The 22,156-nt window shown below is 37.3% G+C and overlaps 1 long non-coding RNA gene across 2 annotated transcripts in view; it reads right to left on the bottom strand.

Moving 5' to 3' along the window:
• LOC136833785 (uncharacterized) overlaps positions 1–21,777 on the bottom strand; it is a 280,704-nt gene extending 258,927 nt beyond the window's left edge. The window contains exon 1 of one of the 2 annotated variants that reach the window (XR_010851585.1): positions 21,563–21,777. This is a non-coding gene — a long non-coding RNA (uncharacterized lncRNA). Of the gene's footprint in view, positions 1–21,088; positions 21,512–21,562 lie in introns of those variants that run through there. The other variant, XR_010851586.1, reaches the window with a different exon arrangement.
• Between the last annotated feature and the right edge of the window lie 379 nt (positions 21,778–22,156).

The following is a 22,156-nucleotide window of genomic DNA, read 5'->3' as shown; positions in this document are numbered from 1 at the left end:
TGTGTTGCTCTGCCATTTACTATTTAAGAGTCATTGTGCAATAGCTATCAGGATATCGATCGTTTAATATGCAGAAGAACAGTACGGCTTCATTTTCTTACCATTGCATGTAATAGGTTGCTAAAAGGCAATGTCAACTGTGATCTTATTCAGCAGCAGTTTATGTGAAACAGTGTATGTTACAATTGAACTAAAATATCAATTGAAAATCAAAATAAAAATTACGTAAACAGAAAACTGTTCCTTTATCCAATGAGTATTTTGTCAAATAACTGACCTAACTCAAGTGAGCTTGAGTGTGTGTTAATGCAGGTTTGGACTGTTTAAAACGACAATCACTTGTTGGTGGTACGTGATTAGTAATTAAACGCACTGATTTCCAATGACAGACATTTTGCTAGCAGCCCTAGGGCCCAACGCTACAGTAATTTATCTCAAATGAAACTAGTCTAATGTTTAAGAAAATATGTATTATTTTATTCTCAGGACTTTGAATGGCAGCAATTTTTACAGAACTTTGAATAAAACTGTTTCATTTTGTGAGTATTTTGAACTGTATCACATATATTTTTATCCCACTAAGGGAATATCAAATATACAGTATTGTGATCTCGTCGTTGGCTGTGAGTGCTTATCATCCTTTTACTGTTTAAGATTCCGCCAAAATTCATAACAATGATCATTGCAGTTTGTTGTGTTTTCAGCATCAGTCTGCAGACTGCAGTGCCTCAGAGCATGTTGACGTTGCTGCCACTAGCTCGAGTAATCAAAAGCAAAAAATAAAATAGCCATCTCTATGGTTTAATGTATGATTACAAACCTCAGAAAATTACCCATGTCTAAAAATAGAATAAAAAACCTCGATCTACAGAGATACTGAGATTCCCTAGAAAACCTAACCTACTCTTCCTCAGACTATGGCTCAATCCCATCACATCTGGCCAAAATCAGTACATACAGACAGAAGCGAGCAAATACAAAACCTTCGTTCAGCTTTACTGGCGAATGTAACGGAAGGTAGATAATAGATGCACGACTTCTAGACGAGCTGACTGATATGTCTGTCAACGTTGTGTGGCGTAATTACGAATTAAGAGTCCAGCCATGTGATAGTGATTGCTCGACATACGATGCCTTTTGATTAATTACCATCCCTCTTGTGACAGTACTTATTCAGTAATAAACACTTCGAGTCAAATCTAACAACAAATGTTTACGAACATCTCATATAACCCACTACACTGCTGCCACTGAACAAATGTCGCTGAATCTGCCTAACTGCAAATCGGTAACGAATGGCCTTGGTTTTAGAAGAGTTCAACACCTCGACTACAACATTTACTACTTCAGATTTCTCTTATGACCGCAAGCTACTTCATTTCACAACCAAAGAGACCCAACAACTGCAACAAGAGCTATTTTGTCTTCATACTATGCTATCATATTCTGAATGTTTAAAATCACATCACTTGGTAAGACTTAGAAAAATGGAAACAATCCTAGAACACTTGTACCTCTAGTAGCACGAATGTCTAGGAGCACCAAAATACCACCAAACAAGAACTCTGACGCCGATCATTTAAAACAAAGACAAAAATTTCAAGAACATTTTACCAACACCTAAATTACAAAGTGTGAACTTAATTTAAACAAATCTACATTCATATCTGTCTTCCGTCTTGTAAGTTACATTACTGCCACTGAAGTCTTAACTTTAGATCATATATATATACTCATGGATACATTCACACACTCAACAATTATCGCAGGTGCACTAATTTAAGTACAAAACACGCATAGCCCAAAATCTTTTAAAGAAAAATTTTGCATACAAACAAAATCTAATAAGAATCATCTTCGTTCCATCTCGTCCCTGGAACGTTTACTCCTTAAAGATGCCTTATTAGCGTCTCCGGCATTTTCATGTGGTGATTTTATTTCTTACCATGCATTTGGAAATTTATGGTAAATAGTCGCATTTCAGATTCCATTTGAAAGAGTCTACTGAGAGAGAGAGAGAGAGAGAGAGAGAGAGAGAGAGAGAGAGAGAGAGAGAGAGAGAGCAAGAGAGCAAACTAATTCACAGGCTAATCACATCAAACCCGTTCATCATCTCCCCAAATACAGATAGGCTCTACATGTGTATCCGTGTAAGTACAGTATACATACGTAGCCTATTTCTTTCAGCAACAAGCCTTTCTTTATTTTTGAAAGGGGTTGCTATAGGTGTTTCAGCTCCATTTTTGGATAGTAATTTGGCAAGGGGGTTACACGACCATTCGACCTCGGCTTCCAACCCTGTAGGGCTGACCTTCAGCTACCAAGTACTTGATCTAGTAAAAAGAGGCCCAACAGGTTTTAACAGAAAGTCCACATACCACCCTTCCCAAGAAAACGTGCCCTGGTTCTCAGGTTTATGTTGCGTAAAGTATGATAGCCACTATACTTCGAAGCCCATTTATATAAATAAATAAATAAATAAATAAATGTATAAACCGTGGAATGGTTGATGTTTGCAGATTACAGTGCTGATTAGGGAGGGCACAGCAGAAACTAGCAAACGAGTGCGAAAGTGAAAGAGGAAAAAACTGCGGCGAGCGCGAGCAACAGTAAGATTACGAGGGCAACTGTAAAACATGAAGATGGAGCCAGCTTTTCATGTAAACTGTGGATAAATGAGAGCAGTTATTTCATTAAAGCATTTGGGAGTAAATATAATGGATGATAGTAGATGAGACAATGAGATATCATATGAAACAAAAGTAACGAGATGTGTGTGCAAAAGATTAGGTCGAAACTTGAATTGTCCATGAGAGCCAAGTGATCGTTGAGCTTCCTCTCCATTGCAGAAGTGAAGTGTTGAAGCTGAATGCAAATTATGTTTATTTTAAGAGATGGATTATTTTCAAAATTTCCTAATCATTTTATTTCGTTCATAAAGTAAGACACTGGTAAGTTTACAAAAGCACCTGAGGTACTTGGTCATCGAAAAAAATAAGTAGGTTTGAAAAATCACTGACATCCTTATCCGTCAGTTTGCAAAAATTCAAATCACATGAGGGAAAGAAACCACTGGTTGTTATCTGAACTGCTACCTCAGAGTAAGTGGTGCGTCTCCTGTAATTACAGCAGCACGAACATCAGTGCTGTGGTGTAGACTGCTGCTTACTAGTCTGCCTAAGAATGGAAAGAAAACAGTTTTAAGTTTTTTCTAAATCAGAGAATAAAAAGTAGTGAGAGCTAGAACACCGCTGAGGGAACGTAAGAGCACGAAATAAACTAGTAAAAAATGCGTCGAAGTTTCTTCGGCTAAATTGAGTTTTCTGTACAGCATATAATGCTGTATGAAACTCTCAGCCACGGCCCCTGAAACTCTCAGCCACGGCCCATGAAACTCTCAGCCGCGGCCCATGAAACCTTCAGCCACGGCCGGTGGTGGCCTATGTTGCTGGCACCGCTATCACGATCAGGGCTATCTTCAACTTTAAATAAAAATCAAAACTACTGAGGCTAGAGGGCTGCAATTTGGTATGTTTGATGGTTGGAGGTGGATGATCAACATACCAATCTGCAGCCTCTAGCCTCAGTAGTTTTTAAGATCTGAGGGCGGACAGGAAAAGTGCGGACGGACAGACAAATAGCCATCTCGGTAGTTTTCTTTTACAGAAAACTAAAAAGGGTTGAAACAAAACCCACAAAATTATGGTTTTTAAGCCAAGAGAAATGACTTTTGATAGAAATTTTTAAAAAAGGCAGAGCAATAAAAAATACTTAAAAGAGATGGCATGTTTTCTGGATATATGTACTCAGATGATCTGGAGATCTGGTTGTTATAATCAGCTACTCATCTTGCCAAAAGGCATGGCGGAAGGACTATTCTTCAGCAGCAACGCGAATAAAGTAATCTGTAAATCTAACCATGGATGAGTTACAGTTATAGGAAGAATGTCATCTAAAAGTAGTCGTTGCCTGGCGTTATTAGCTGTAAAGTCAGTCTTTTCGAAAAACACTGTTATGCTGTGCGAGTTATATGATACAACATCACTAGTTTATTTATGTGATAAAGTTTACCATAATGCAATTCATCTCACACAACTTCTTTTCTTTCTTTTGACGTGCTTTTTTCCCATTTTTTGTATGGGGTAAGCACGATGCCTTCTTTTGAAGGACTTTGATTTGGCTTTGGGTTTTATTTACGTGATAAAGTTTATCATAATGCGATTCATCTCACAATCTTAGAAATATCGATGATACAGATGGCCATGATCGGTGGACGCTGCAGCACTAAAATGAATATTATTTCGAAGGTCGAACGAACAAAAGTGCAGAATCAACAAGACACAGTATCGTTTCATTCCCAATTACAAAAATCCCGGAAGTGTGTGTATGCATTCGACTCTGAATAAAACCCTCTCGAGGCGATTGCCTCTTCACTCTTTACAATCTGAAGTTCGTCGAGAGTTCTCCCTCACCTGTTTGAGGATTTGCAAACTCAACTGTTTTCTGTGATTTTCCAAGATGACCGAGCTATATGCGATTTTACAATATTACCATGGATTTAATTTAATTCCGTAAACTTTCCAGTTTTACAAGTATATGACCTACAATTTTGAAACACTTTAACAAACAAACACACATATCAATTATATATTGAGAAAATATATTATAACTAATTGGATTTAAGGACAGCTTTCTGATTGTATATGAAAATAGTCATAATAGCTACGTCGACAACGCACTACAAGGTCAACATGGCAGGTGGGTGGATATCAAATACCAAAACACCTGAGTTCGACGGGTGAGCTGATGGAGGTGATATTCACTTATACCTCTCTCTTGTGGCGCTGCGTTAGTGCGTCCCTGTGGTCTATTCCTCGTCCGTCATGGTTCGACCCCACGGGACGGTGGACTTATATCAACTAAAAGAAATTCCGCCGGTAACATATGAAAATATATTATTTCGATATAGGTGGATAAGGACGTTTGTAGCTTTCTGATTGTATATGAATCACGGTGATGTGATAAATAGTCATAATATACTTTCGATGCGACAAGCAGCACTACGGTCAACATGGCAGAGGTGGTGGATCTGTCTCCAGATGCAAGGCACCTGGGTTGTGAGCTGATGGGAGTGATATTCATATACCTCTCTTGTCCGCTAACGTTATGCGTCCTGTAGTTTCGCTAGTTACGGGACGGTGGATAATATCAACTAAAAATTCCTTCGGTAACATATGTAAATATATTATTTCAGGACAGGTGGATAAAAAGGAGTTTGTAGCTTTCTGATTGTATATGAATCACGGTGATGTGATAAATAGTCATATATATATATATATATATATATATATATATATATATATATATATATATATATATATATATATATATATATATATATATATATATATATAAATATTCTGCTGTTAGTCCCTCTCTGCATCAGGGATATCATTCTAACAAAGACAGGACAGTGTCTCTGTTGAAGCTAAGAGAACATGCGGGAGGGAGGTAGGCTGCGCGTTTTCAAAAAGTAATGTCTTTTAGTAGCAGATAGGTTAGCATTAGGGGCCTAACCCACAGGGACGGTTTTTACCAGGTCGCCTCTAGTGAAGGTGGTCTTAAGCTTCCTTTTTCCCTGCTCTATGCATTCGGCGATGTTTTGTCAAATTTTCAGACTGCTGGAGGCTACGTACAAGCATTACTAATGAGACACAGCGCCCTGACCTGACCCACAAAAGGCAGAGAGAGAGACCGACTTCCAGACTAAGAGCATGCTTCGTGCTCAGGCAAACTTTATGCTTCGTACTACTCCTGTCTTTGTTTTACTAAATGAATCGACAATACGAGTTCTTCGAGAATTCCACTCGTCAGTTGCATTGCGCAAGCAACCTACGTAAACGGTAAGTCTGGAATTGACAAGTATTGCTGATTGCTAGAAACTCTTACTCTGTACTTAATTTCCGTTGTTTCCCCTTCCGCCACCATTTAAGAGAACTTGGTAAAACCATATTTCTTTTAGGAAGTCTAGTGTATGAATAATGATCATTGCCTAGTGAAATTGCATAAGCTATTCCCATGCATTAAGTAGGAATTAGGGAAGGTCAAGTGTAACTGAAAATTCAGGCAAGCCTTGGATCCTGATCACCATTGTTTGGAAGAGAAATAGCATTTACCAATACTAAACTTGTGTACGGTAGCAACTAGAGTCATAACACCGTTGCATTATTCTTTACTGAAGCCAGGAAAATTAACTGTGTCCAAGGTCGACTAATGGTTCATGTAATTTCCCTCACTATCACAGCACACTTTGTCTTTGTTGGGACTAGTTGGGTAATGAAGGGGGGGGGGGTGTTTGATGTAATTCATCTGTTATAGGAATAATCCAATTATTCAATCATAGTTCCAACTGGTGACCTAATCCAATTAATTAATTGTCTGTCTTTTGGGGGTAACTTTTAGCTTCAATTGACAGTTCACGTGTGTCTTCGGTGAAGCAGGGCTACATAAAATACAGTAATCAATTAAAAAACTCATCAGCCAAAGCCCTCACGTAACTATATATATATATGTGTGTTGTGTGTGTGTGTGTGTGTGTGTGTGTGTGTGTAAGCCTCAATCAAAGCTTTGAAGAGAACTGGAAGTTCAACACCTGGAGCGGAGCAAACAAAACTCGCATAAATCCTGTGTTTGTGTGTTCTGGACATGAGTTACTTTTTTGCCTGCTAATCACTAATTAAGAGATTCCTATGCACGTCGATCCTTGAGATGAAGGAATCTGAAGGCTTCGGTCTCGGAATGGTTAAAGTTCTAATCAACATTCTAGAGATTTCTTTTCCTAATGGCGAGTCAGCTAGAAAACCGCTGTGAAAGACAACCAGATGATTGCTTCGGCTAATTCGTTCTCCCCTTCCTAATCTCCCTCTCCTTCCCTCTCTCTCTCTCACTTTCTCTCTACAAAGAGCCCAACACCCTCAAATCAGACTTCCCCCCTTAATCATCCGAAACTTTGACACTTATGCATTCATATATGCAAATGGCTTAGGCAGACGTTCACAAAAACATCCACTTTCGCTTATTGTTTCGGAATGTATAGGGACATATTTCCATGCTAATGAGAAGCCTGGTCACGGCTGAAGTATGGAAATCATAATGCCTTGGATTCTGTAAATCGTGGGTTTATTTTCATCAGCGATGTACGATATTTTGACGAAGTTATTACCAACCAATAGCTATCAGACGGTGGAAAAAATGTCTCCCACGGAGATCCCTAATACCATTAAAATGCAACAGTATTCCTCAATATCTGTTCAAGTGCATATACACATACATACATGCATGCATCTCTCTCTATCTTTCTCTCTCTCTCTCATATATATATATATATATATATATATATATATATATATATATATATATATATATATATATATATATATATATATATATATATATATATATATATATATATATATACACACACTTTTCTTTAGATGTGGTGCTTCTGGAGGCTTTACCTATCCACTGTATGATTGCTCCCTAATAACTTTGCCACTCTGGCTGCGGCCTACCCTACCACAGCAGACCAACTACTGGGTACGTGATTCAATACGTAGGTTAAATGCATTGACCTCATAGCGTCAAGAAGCCATTTTCAGGTTCCCTACTTCTCAATGTGCATCTACTGGGGTGACAATGCATTTGACTTTATCCATCTTTAATTTCAACGATGGTACACGAATTTAGTAACCCAACATGCAAAGACTAGTTAAAATTATCGATCGAGAAGTATTTCCTGTTCCTAGTTGCTCACAATAATCAATGAATGACCGTTCATTGATCAAGAGTACCAATAACTATAAAAAGGAGGGAAGACAATTTTCAGAACAAGAATTTTCAGGTATTGCGTTAAAATAGTACATACTGAAAATCCACCGCTAGCAATGAGTGATGACGGACCTAAGAAGGATAAGTCTTAAAATGAGACCAACAGCTGGCAAATGCTAAGCGCATGTTCCAGAGGAAGAGATTTCACAATCACAGACTCATACAATGTTTAATACGAACAGTGAAATCACAGGGTTACGATGAACTTCTAAGCAAAGGAAAGGCGCCCCCCCCTCTTCACCCCATCCTACGACGCCCACACAACCGAAATCTTGGCTGCGTAATCTCTTTATTAATTAACATGGGTCACTGAGCCTTAAGCCACATTAATGATTATATCAAATTTTACCCGTGTTTACTTGTGAATAATACACGTCTCTGAATTCAATGGCATACGAAATGAGAGAAGCTCTAGCGAAGAAAAAAGTTACACGTCTGCGGTTAGTGAAAATTTCAGAGCAGTATTCTAATATTATATTCGTATTCTATGTGAATATAAAGCGATGAACAAGACTATAAACATTAATAAAATATATATATTAAAACACACGACCACATATATATATATATATATATATATATATATATATATATATATATATATATATATATATATATATATAATATATATATATGTAACAGTGTATGTGTGTGTGTGAGTAGTTTAGGAGCTTCCTCCTCAGCATCAAAACCAGGAAACCAGGTTCAATTCCCTGCGTGTTCAGAGGCATTAGGCTTCATCCATCCATGAAATATAACACATCGCGCCTCTTCTGGCCTGATCACTTAATAAGGTAACTGGTAGTTAAGTAGACTGTGACGAGTCGCAGCCAGTATAAAGAAGGGATATGTAACTGGAAAATATGCACCTGAGAAATAGAATGTGCTTTGAGGAGGGTAGGAATACGAGTGAAAATAATGGGTGGTGGAAAGGTAAAATGATAAATTTAGTGAAACACAAACAGATCATTTGAGATGCTACTGCAGGACAAAAGGGAATATTACAAACAGGATTGCAGGATTCTGGAAAACGAGGTCAAGAGGTGAGAACGAAAAAGAAGGAATGTAATAGAAAAAAAGGGGGGGGATAGGAAAGAAATTTGCTTTAAATGGAAGCAAATACAGACAAGATGAGCAAAGGAGTTTCAGAATAAAGGATGCAAATGAAGAGATGTTATCTGAAGAGAGTGCAGTTCTGGGTCGAAAATTTGAAGATTGTTGAATGTGAAGGAAAGAATGCGGCAGAGCTGAATAATAAAAAACGTGGGAGAAGTTAGTGTATGTTTGAGAATGCTTATGAAACTCTTGAGGGTGTTAAGACGACAGTAGAGAAGTGGAAGAATGTAAAGGGAACTGGAGTTGATGGAATTGTGAGTGAGAAGCTGCAGCACAGTGGTAAAGATGTGACTGAGCAGCTGACCAGGGTTGTGTAAGGCATCCCTGGATGAGGGAAAGGTGCTGAAAAGGGTGAAGAATAATCATGGTTTCTTTGTGTATGGTAAAAGAGAGACAGACGGATCAGTATGGGAAGGACAATGCAGATTTAGACAAAGTGTTTATAAATTATATATGATAGGAGTAATGCCTTTATGCATTTTTAAGATTCAATATTTCATCCCATAAACAAAGTCTCAAGACGTTTATGCCTATAACTATCTTTTAGACACGCCTAAAAACAAATGGCAGCATTATCATTATTATCAGTTACATGAATTGCTTATTTTCTTACACAAGTAGCTAAAGAAGACCAAATGTCGGAGCAAGTAACCAAAATCTAACACAAGCAATAAATATACAGTTCTTCCTATAACATATGGATTAGTAACTAATATATCGCTATTATACACCTTTATCATACAAGCTAAATTCTTTTTTGAATAAATAGCAAAATAATCTCTAAAAACAAAACGTTGATGAAATATCATAAAAATTTGGCATATACCATATCATACTGTCTATGGGTTAAGTGTTTGTTATGAAACAGTTAGTAAGGAAGTTAGAAGTGAACGGAAATGACTGTCTGTGATGTACATGTACCTTGATAAGTTTTTGAGAGAATCGACAGAGGAAGAGAGATAATATGGAGAGTGTTGAGGATGTACGATATATTACATCAGTGGTTGAGAGAATTTTTTTATTTCCTCTTTTTAGACGGAAGTGATGCTTGTGACAGAATTTGTAGGAAGGACAGTCACTGGTTTGGTGAAACAAATGGGCCTGGGACAAGGGGGTGATATGTGACCTTGCCTGTTTGATATGACGCCCCGGCTATGTTGATGGAATAGGACAAGAACTCACATGTGACCTTGGCTGTTTAATATATAGGACAGGGCAGAAAGGACAAGATATGTGACCTTGGCTGGTGCATCTAGGACAAGGGCGTCATATGTGACCTTGTGTTATATATGGGACAAAGGGCCGTCATAAGATTTAATATAACACGTGATATGTGACCTTGGTGACTGTTGATGGTCTACAGGTGCAAACTGCAGGAAAAGAAAACAGGTGGTGACGTCTACAGATGGAGTGATGTCTGAGGATAGTAAGCAAAGAATGCTAGTATGATCTGTGAAAGAATGGAAGCAGTCGATTCTTATAGGTACTCGGGAGTAAGCACTTCAGAAGGTGGTAGGGGTACAGAAGAGAAGTCACAGAACAGGTGAAGCAAGAAAGGAAGCTGTTTGTGTACCAAGGACTGGGGGGAACTGAGTATCAATGGAATTCAAAGCTGGTATGTATAAATGGATTATAATCCATCACTTATATGTGGAAGTGAAGTTTGGATGTTGAATGCAAATGCAAGACAAAAGGTAGAAGCTGTAGAGATGAAATGTTTGCGTAGTATGCCCTAAGAACTTGAAGGGTGAGAAATGTGATCCGAGCAGGTGATAAAAGGGTTAGCAAACGTGACAGAAGGGATCAATGTTGTAAGATCGTTTATCATGTGGAGAAAATGCAGAATGACAGGTCGGTATAAGAACTGTACAAGTTTTGTTTGCAAGTGAGGATGACATTCAAAATCTAGAAAGGGCTGGCAAGGTAGAGCGTATATGTAAGATAGAAGTGAATGTATGGAAGTGTGTGTAAAGGGGTTTCAGTGCACCGCTGATGAACCTTCTGTACAGGTGTATGAACTAGCTGATGGTGTGGAAGCTTTTGCGCATAGCTGTCATCCCCAATTAGATAGAATCTTCATTCATTTTATTGATCACGTTATAATTGTGACATGGATAAATCCCTGATTGGCTATGTGACTATTCTGTCCTAAAGCAAGCATTGGAATTCACATCCTTTTTCCATAATCCCAGGTTCTTATAATAGCTATCCCCTTTCTGGGAGCAAATCTATTGTTTCCTTCGGGGTTGCACCCTGCATATTCCTCTCATAACAGCAGTGACGTGGCTCGTCTCAATGGCCACTGAAATAAAAGAGGGGAAAACAAAAGTAGTCCAATTAAAGTTCCAAAGGGTCGAGCATTTGCAAGTTCCAGGAAGCTGGCCGCAACAAAGTCCTAAAATACGTCAGGTGACTTGGAATCGCTAAGAGATTAAATAAATGAAAACAGAATTCTGTTAGCATTATTAATCATAATATCGTGAGTGGAATTGACCAAATTTTATCAAACAGATGAAATACAGAAAGTACGTAATTTTACCATGAACATACACAAAAATATTCGCTCTAAATTGTTTAGTAAGTTCTTTAAATACATCCTCATATAGCTGATCAAGGATGATCGAAAGAAATCTTTTAATATTTGCTGAATAATTACATGCATTATCACTAAAATTTTGGAAACCTAAAAGAAAAAGACTACATTTAATGGAAAACTTGAGTAAAAGCGAAGACTGTGATGAACTGGAGTTAATGACATGAGCAGAGACAAATGATATCCCCCAAACTATGCTCATTACTGAAAACTCCGCGAAATCATGTAATGAATGTGAACTAACCCAGAACCCATTTGGCGTATCATAAAATCTCCTGCACACACAAAACGCCCAAGAAATACGAAGATACCAGAGTGTACCCAGATTCTCCTTCTCATAAAACTGCCAGCTTTCTCTATCCTATCTTTTCGTATTTCATACATTCCCGCCATTCTTCTTCTGCTTCTTCTCCGTCTTCTTCCGAGAGGACGAAGCAATTAGACGTTTCCTTGGGCTTTTCTCGCGTCTCTTTTTTCACTTCCCAGACTTCCACTAAGGTTTTGCCACTGACGTATTTTCTCCTCCAATTTCCTACCAAGTTCTAACGACCGATAAATGTCTTCCCTTTGCATCGATTCGTCCCTACGTACGACATATATTATTCATGTCCTTTCAGAAGTGGTGTTTCTTTCGTAACATTTTTTATCGAGGCATCTACGTGACTCTCGTCCCTAACTTATGAGTGCGAGATTCGTACATAAAACCGTTTCACAAAAAGCATGGCATTACAGCCGGGGCTTGTGCACACATTTCCAGGTTTACGATACCAGAAAATGGAGATGGGCGACCCAAGTGGAAGCCAGAAGTTTAACACCGACAAAGAGACGTCATATCTGAGCGGAGCACTCACAATTTCAAAACGGAAACGTATTTACATTTTCTTTCTACCAAATTTTTGCGGAATTAGCTTGTATTAGAGTTATCTTGTAAAACTGACCACGTACTTACACACACACACACACACACACATATTTATGCAAAAATTATATACATATATATATATATATATATATATATATATATATATATACCATATATATATATATATATATATATATATATTATATATATATATATATAATATTTATATAGTTCCTTTCAATACTTTCATGTTTTAGACCACATATAACCCTCAATTTCGAAATTTCTTCACTTTGGGACTAACCCTGCTATAAATATTACTATCGAATTCTAGGTTCTGTATCTACAATCGCAATCATCTCATCTCCACATTATATCTTCATGCAAAGTTTGGAACTTGTGGCTATTTATACAGTTTTCGGTCATTCACACGTGACGTTTATAGGCCCTCAAATATTAGACCACAAATACTCGATAATATCGACTTGGAACAGCATACACTCTGGCTATGCCTTTCATGTATAAATATGGGTGCTACTTTGGCTTGCTGTCTGCGCGTCATCTCCGAGGTGCTAGTACTAAACTTGGTGGAAGCTCAATGGGACGCCGTCTTTAGTACTAGCCCCTCGGGGATCAGAGATATCATTTACCAATATAATTTGTCGACCACACAATATAGCAATGGGTGCATATAATACTTTGGTCCCCGAGGGACTAGTACTAAACATAGCGTCCCACTGAGCTTCCGCCATGTTTAGTACTAGCGCCTCGGAGGTGACGCGTAGATAACAAGCCAAAGTAACATCTAAATATGTTTGATGCAAGGTTGATAGAGACTTATCCACTGTGCCATCAAAATGATTTCGGCTTTGCTGTACCTATTTCTATCAAATCAAGAGTCTGCGCCTAGAATCGAAATCAACACATCACTATGTCAGCAAAGTGCTACGTTTGTAACAGGAGGTTATTTATGATGGCATTGTCACTGATTCACAGTAGCTTTTTTATTAAAAGGTAACTTAAAAAGATGGAAAGCACGTGCTATGATGGAATCACTGAAGAGATGATTTTAGCTGACAATGAAATGACACCTCGTATATTAAAGAGGCTATTCTGCAGAAGATGGAATGAGGAAACACCCTGATGATTGGGATTTGGAGGTTGGCGCACAGGTACCAAAGAAAGATGACCTGACAGATATGGTAACTATGTAGACATTGCACTTACAACGATTTAAGACTAAAATATTCAGTATACTTATGCTCAACAGGCCGGGGAAAGAAAACGATACAATGCTTACAGATAAACATGCCACTTTGGAAGAGTCAGAAGCTACACAAATCAAATATTTGTCTTAAGACATATAGGTTATAGTGCAACAGTGTACGGAATTTGAAATCCGTTTCTGGTTGCTTCTGCTGATGACGAGATGGCACTTGACAGCGGTGACAGACCTACATTATGAAAGGTATTACCTTACTATGGTATTCCCTTTATATTTGTATATTGAAAGCTGTAGATGCAACGTCAATCATGGTGAAGGAACCTTATCAAATAAAGGTGCAATAATGATTGGGTGAGTTTGCCCTTCTCATGGACACTATGTTGACATAGGGTTTAGGGGGGACACAGTCCCCATTTAGATGGAATGCTGCACCCTAAGTTAGGTTAGGACTATACGACACATCTACATAACATGTATAAAAATTTTTAAAAACTGAATTTGTCCATTTCTCTCATACGCTTTGAAAGTCGTGCAGCATACATGGAAAAAGGACATCATTTTCGTATGACAGGTATGCACAACCACACACGTATATAATATATACATATATTATACGAGTATATGTATATAATATATATATATACAGTATATAATATATATATATATAAAGATATATATAATTTTTCTTGTATATCGTTCTAGTTGTTCTAGAAATTTAAAAGCGCAAAAACACCATTAACGCGACAAACACATATTTCGGTTGATAACACTTCAGTCATGACCACAGTCAATAGTGGTCAAGATTGAATCACGAATTTGTCGTGGTAACAGCGCTATGGGTCTTTCAATAAATAATATATATATATATATATATATATATATATAGAAGCTCTATATATATATATATATATATATATATATATATATATATATACATACATATATATAATATAAAATGAACAAACTGTGGGTTGTGTATGTTTGCGTGTTAGGCCGTCCATCTGTTCCCATCAAACGGCTGGACGTAGCCGTTTGCAAATCGGTCCACATATACAACTTTTTCTGCAGAATTAGGGCGATGCACGTCATCTTACGAGGTCGTCGTATACTTCCAGGCCAAACTTCCAATTTAATTCTTTCCTTCTTTGGGTATAGAAATTCACCAAAACTTCAGTGTATAAAACCTCGCTTACGAACATGGAAATGGAACCGATTGTGACCAATCTTTTTCAGTAAGATTTTTTTGTATGGGGACTGTGATAGATACTGTTTTTTTTTTTTTTTTAAGGGAAAAGAATTCCTCCCGTTCGGGATTTTTCGGCATCTATCACGGGTGTTGGGCAGAAGAATTTGATGTTTCCAGTACTTTAAAACATTAACAGATGACACACTGTCACAGTAGAAAAAATCATGTTACATAGAATACTTCTGGAGTCGATTTAAATCCACTAAGTGGACACTATGGATATGCATATTCTTTCTCTCAATGATGAAACAACTCGTAATAGTGTAAATTAGCTATGAAACAAGCTGGGCAAACGACCTTAGTGTATTTATCATGAAAAGGCTAGATTTTTATATAAAATATTTTCAATTTTTGTTTACCTTGTCTCCCCTAGTTCAAATATCTTTATCTTTTAGTTTACTACCTGAAAGAGGGGGAGACTGCATTTTCCAAAATCTAGTAAAATATCTTCACATTTTCCAGTCTTTGTACGGTAACTGTGCACATAATACCATTATGCATATGTGTATGTACAGTATTTCCGTACGTATGTATATTTATACACATATTGTGTATATGTTCATAATACCACTATGCATATATATATATTATGTGTATGTACATAACACTACTATTATATATATATATATATATATATATATATATATATATATATATATATTATATATATACTATATATATATATTACTGGAAAACTAGTCTAACCTGTTCTATAATTTCAAAGTTCCTATATATTCTCTATATTGGTAATTTTCAAAGAGAAAAAAAAGAGGTTTAAGAAGCATTTTAGAAACAAACAACTCTAACGTTTTTCCTATCACGGTAGCCATGGATAAAAACTTTATATAATAAACTATACAACCTAACACAAATTCATGCTTATACTCAGCTATTAAAACAGGCACCTCGGGTGCTTTTTGATATCTCTCCGTTAACACTGCTTTAAAGAAAGTTCATCCCTCTTTTATCATCTGCGCGTCCTATCAATCTTCACTCATTATATCTCTCAAAGGCTGTTTTTTTTTTTCTGGACGAAAATTCACCTTGCCGTCTCTGTCAACGATAATTCTGCACTCTCTTACTGACTAAAAAAACTCTTTCCTAAGACCCTTCTTTGCTAAACTTTCTCTGAACTCTTTCTTGATCGACTCCAAAGTCTTCACAAAATGATGAAAATTCACACTCGCCCTTTGCTTTTTCTCCTTGCTCTTCCCTTACATCCTTCTTTTTAACATCCTTTTCCTTTCAACACTGCCTTTTGTATCCTTCTTCACTGATACAAAGGATTTTACATAATGATAAAAATCCTGTCAAACTCGACACTTTGTCCAGCATCACTAAATCGTTTCTGACGTTTTCCTAGAAACCATTCTTGACTCGCCCCAAAAATTTCACATAATGATGACAATCTTCACTCACCCTCTATTCTCTCCCTCGCTTCCCTTACAGTCCTACTTCATCAACCACAAGAACTTCATAAAGTGATGAAAATCTGTGCTCATAGTCTGTGACCTATCAACACCAATTTACAGTTTTTCCCATATTGTCAATAAAAGTCCTCTTGGCCCATCCCAAAGAACGTCACCTCGTTATGATAATTCACTGCTCACATTCATACTTTGCCGAACAGCACTTTACATTTTATACCACATTTCCAATGTGATATTCTTGCTCTACCTCATACTCTGTCCATCAGAACTTCGCACAAAAAGCACTTTTATGTTCTTTTCCGCCACTTCCCATGTAATATTTCTTGAACCACCTAAAGGACCTCACATGATGATAAAAATCCACACTCACGCTTCATCCTGTCTAATAACACTTATACTATACCACACTCCCATGAAATTCTTCTTCGTTCATCCAAGGGACTTCTTACAATGATTAAAATCTGCACTTGAACTTCACACTTTGTCCAGCAGGACACACTTTCCCACGCCTCTCCTGATACTACTCTTGACATTGAATAATGATTAAAGTCTGCATTCACACTGCATACTTCAACAGCATCCGGTATTTTATGTTCATTCTCATACTGCCCTGAATTCTATTTTGATCAACCAAAGGGACTAATATTATGAACGCTATGAAGCTCATACTTTTACCAACAACACTTCACATTCTCTCTCAAACCTCTCTCGAAATTATTCTGGCTCCATCCCACGGACTCCAAATAACGATGAAAATCTGCGCTCACGCTCCGCACCTCCTGACAACGGTGCCACATTTCCCCTAATATCCTTCTTGACCAAACACAGGACATCATGTCAAGATGAAAATCTGAACTCACGGCTCTTATTTCGTCCCAAAACCTTTACATTCTTTCCTACGCCTCCCTTGCAAACGACTTCATGTAATAATGTAAATCAGTATTCATGCCGCTTACCTTGTCCAACAACACTTTACATTTATCAGGTTTCCCATGAAGTCCTTATTGATTTACCCTATGGAATTCACTTTGAAAAAAATAAGGACTCACACTCCATACTCTCTCAAACAATACTACATTGTTCCCAACACTTTCCACGGATTTATTCTTGATCCCACCAAAAGTATTCACATAATGATGAAAGGCTATATTCTTACTCAATATTTGATCTGACCCTTTGCTTTCTTTGCCATTCTTCCAGTGCAATTCTTCATCCACACCAAGGACATCATATACTGAGACACTCACGCTTTACTTTTCTCGACAACATTGAACATTCTCCCCACACTCAAACCAACCTCCCTCCGCGAAGTCTTTGGTTGATCCAACCGAAGAACCGCACATAATCATGAAAATCCACACTAACACTCAATACTTTGTCCAAATACACTCTACACTCATTCTCACACACCTCATTTACTCCTTCTTGATCCACCAGCAAGGATTTCACATAAAGATGAAAATCTTAACTCAAACTTTCCAATTTTTTCAACACTTTCCAAGAAAACCTTCTTGATCCATCAAAAATACTTCACGCAACGATGAATATCTCCTCTCGTACTAAATTCCATACTTTGTTCAACAGCACTTTAATTCTTTCCCCATTTTCCAATAAATTCTTCATCCTTCTCAAATATTTCATACAATGATGAAAATCGACACTTATACTTAACACTTTTCCTTAAATTCTTAGCATTATCCCCCCCCCCTTCTTCCCTTTCAATCTATCTTGATCCACATCAAGTATTTCACATAAAGGTGAGAATCTCCACTCACCCCTTCATACACTGTCTAACACCACTATATTCTATTCAACATTACTTATGAAATACTTCTTAACCAATCTAAAATGATTCCACATAATCATGATAATCCACAATCACACTTCACACATTGCCAAACAACACATTATTTTCTATACACACTCCTATGAAATCATCCTCCACAACCCCACCCCACCCCCACCACAAGGACTTCATACAATGATGAAAATTTGCAGTCACACTTCACACTTTGTCCATGAGCAATTCCATCCTTTCCCCACTTCCCCTGAAACTCTTTCTTGAACCACCCAAGAGATTTCACATACTGATGAAAATCTGCAATCATATCTACTTCAGCTAACAGCATGTTGCCCATGAAACCCTTTTGTATCCACAGAAATTATTTCACATAATCATGAAAATCTCCACTCACACTTCGTACTTTGCCCATCACCACGTTACATTCTTTCACCCACTCCCTACAAAATCATTTTTGATCCTCCTTATATATTTCACTGACTGACAAAAATCTGCTAATTCACTTCATAGCTTGTCCAACAAAAATTACATCCTATCAAAACTTCTGAAAAAATTCCTAGTCCGCCCACAAAAATGAAGATAAATTATGATGAAAATCTACACTCACTCTTCATATTTTGTCTAAAGATACTTTACAATCTTTCCAAAGCTCCCCTGAAATTATTCTTGATCGACCCTAAGAATGTAAAGATGAAAATCGCAATCACACTTCATTCTTTGTCCAACCACACTCTGCATTTTCATATATTTCCCCTGAAACCTTTCTCAATCCATCCTACATAATTCACATAACGGATCTCCCCTAAATTCAACTACTGTATTCATGGCTTCTGTTATTTTCTCCAGAAAATTCTACTCATCATTATTCTGTCTTTATTTCAGACTAAAATTGAGCTTTTCAGTCGAGAAACATGCCAAGTGCCATTTTAAAATATGGAAGACGGATCTGTGATGTACAAGGATAAAACCAGCGAAAAATACTTTGGCCCAGGATGGCGCTTGGCATGTTTCTCGACTGAAAAGCTCAATTATACTCCTGTCTGTGGACACCACCGACTTCCAGCTGTGCCAACCTTTTTCAGTCTATTCCATCAGTCCTGACGTCTCATTAACACTTAGGCGAAGCGTTTATAATTCTTAGCACCATAGCAAGGTCGGTATGGTGTCAGGGACCATGGCATTTACTGATTAACAAAACAATACTGAATCAACATTTCTACCAGCACACCTCAATTACATTTCATACATAAGTCTAATCAAAATCATCTATATTTAGTAACTCCTTTGATTAAGTTACCCATAACTGCCCTAAGACAAAGTCTACTGACAAACTTTAACTGAGAAAATGTTATTTTCCTGTTTTCTGTTTATCATATGTTATTGTTTATAAAGAATGCTATAAATTGTTTCCACCTACACTTTGATAAGAGTCTACGTCATAAATTATTCCCAAATTATCTTCATTTGCATCACCTTCAGCTCTTTCTACGTAACAACCTTTATTACTCCTTCCAAAACATTTTCATAACCTATACTGCATCTCAGAGATACGCGTACTCTTAAATCTCTTACTATAATTACTAAATACAAACCAGTTCCAAAAAATTGCTTATCAAAATGACAAACAGCTACCCGATTACTATACCCATCTCATAACTTTATTACCATTCCTCTTACTTCACTACATGAAATGAAATACCAGAGATCACGCTTAAAAGCTTATGTCAATATACACGCACCTATTATACACACACACATATATATATATATATATATATATATATATATATATATATATATATATATATATATATATACTTATATATCCACATTAATACTCAGTCAATGCTACAATGCTACAACTCCCACCACCGCAAATAAACTTCAAACTTAAACTGTCAAAAAATCATGTCAATTTTCAATCAATTACATTCACACAAAATCGCTACTTTTCGACACGTGGAAATGTAACGACCACTACCTCTAAACGACACATGTGAACACGCATACATGCGAACATGTCACAAACAAGAGAGAAATATCCCAACAAGAATGAGTTTTTGCTGTATGTACATCGCGATGAAGGGAGAATTCTATCTCCCACGCAAGCGCTAAAGATGAGAGAGATGGAGAGAGAACGCAAAAAAAAAAAAAAAAATTGGACGCTCCGAATTTATGTAAAATCAAATAAACGATCAAATTAAACGGAACAGAAGAACAGGCTGGACTGATATGAGGGTTTCTCGCTCTATGAGCTGGTCATAATTAACCTCTGAAACTGACTCCCCTTTGTTTTACTGAGCAAAAACAGTTACTCTCTCTCTCTCTCTCTCTCTCTCTCTCTCTCTCTCTCTCTCTCTCTCTCTCTCTCTCTCTCTTTACATACTATATAAATAAATTATACACATATTTACTTGTCGAGAAGGGCGGCAATATGTAAATTAAGCAGTAACTCTATTATATTTACGATAAAAGATTATATTTTCTAGTTAAAGATTCCATAGCAGTTGAACGCGGAGTCCATTAACCATGAACTACGACACACGCTCTCTCTCTCTCTCTCTCTCTCTCTCTCTCTTCACACACACTCTGAAATGAATAAAATATATGCATATAAACATTTTGTACAGTATATAGTATGTATATATATGAATATATATATATATATATATATATATATATATATATATAAATATAAACAATCCTCAACACAAAGCGTTTTGCCAAATCAAACAAAGCCTTCCACAAATATGAGCGACACCTTCTGAAGCAAGTACTGAAAAAATAGCTTTTCTTTAGAAACACTAAGAACTGAAAATGATTTCCTGTCACTGAAAGACAGTAAATAAGAGAGGGACAACGTTCAAAGAGGGAAAATTTAAAAGCATGGTTTTTATTCTGAAGGGTAACCCTGCTGACTATACTTACATCCCAACGAGTAGTTCCATAAGGAATCAACATATTCTTCTTCAATAATAAGCTATTGATTACTTCCATTGCAATCTTATCACATACCGACATTTTCTCAAAACACAAGGAAATTTACTTGATAACTAAGCCATTGCCAGTCACATATGAACAGCTGCAAAATTAACCTTATATACTATACTACATTATATATTCTATATTTATATTTTTCTGCTGTCTTTAATCAAACTTTTCTTTCTAATTCCGTGTTCGTATCTCACATCAACATATTCTCTCAGCGACCAGGCAACTTTCGTTATTTTTCAGAGATGGTTATTAATTTGACATAGAACAACAACTAAAACAAGTAACACTTATCTTTTTTATTATTTTACAACAAGCAGCACAAACAGCCACCTACGCACAGAATGATATGCAGAGAGAGGTAAATACAAAAAAGAACAGCGAAGAAACAACAGGCAGTTAAGGGCGTACCATTAACTGTGTAGAAACAGTAGCCCCGTGACAGACAGACTGACAGAAACCGGTTTCTTAATATGGGCTGCGGAAGGAGTCAAAAGGGTGTAAGTAGCCCCACGACACGGACCGGGCGAGATCGGGCGAGTAAGCCCGAACGAGTCGGGAGCGGTGCGCGGACGGGCGCGGTGCCGGCCACACTGACACCACCATGTACCAGGCTCTTCTTCTGCACCTTCCTTATGGGATACCACCGGAAAACTGCCGCTGCTGCTGCTGCTGCTGCTGCCGCTGCTACTGCTGCTGCTGCTGCTGCTGTGTATCTCTCTCTCTCTCTCTCTCTCTCTCTCTCCTGTCGTGCCAACGATTTCACCAGTTTCCTTCTTTTATAGGCTGGCCCATGTCGTTTCCGCCGCACCATAACACGACCATTATAGTAATTGCGCAAATGCTGCACGAAGTGTACGTTGAACTTTTAGAATAATTCTTAGGCGAACCTTTTAAGAAAAGTCCACGTGTAAAATAATTGGTATTAAAAAAAAGGTGGAATATATCGCTGATCTCGATTAGGGAACTCTAGAATGTTAGGCCTGGTCAATACTTGGATGGGTG

Source organism: Macrobrachium rosenbergii, chromosome 52, assembly GCF_040412425.1.
Source record: "Macrobrachium rosenbergii isolate ZJJX-2024 chromosome 52, ASM4041242v1, whole genome shotgun sequence".
In the NCBI taxonomy this organism is placed as follows: domain Eukaryota; kingdom Metazoa; phylum Arthropoda; class Malacostraca; order Decapoda; family Palaemonidae; genus Macrobrachium; species Macrobrachium rosenbergii.
Note: the sequence above shows the minus strand (reverse complement) of the source record. Positions and strands in the feature narration are given on the sequence as shown.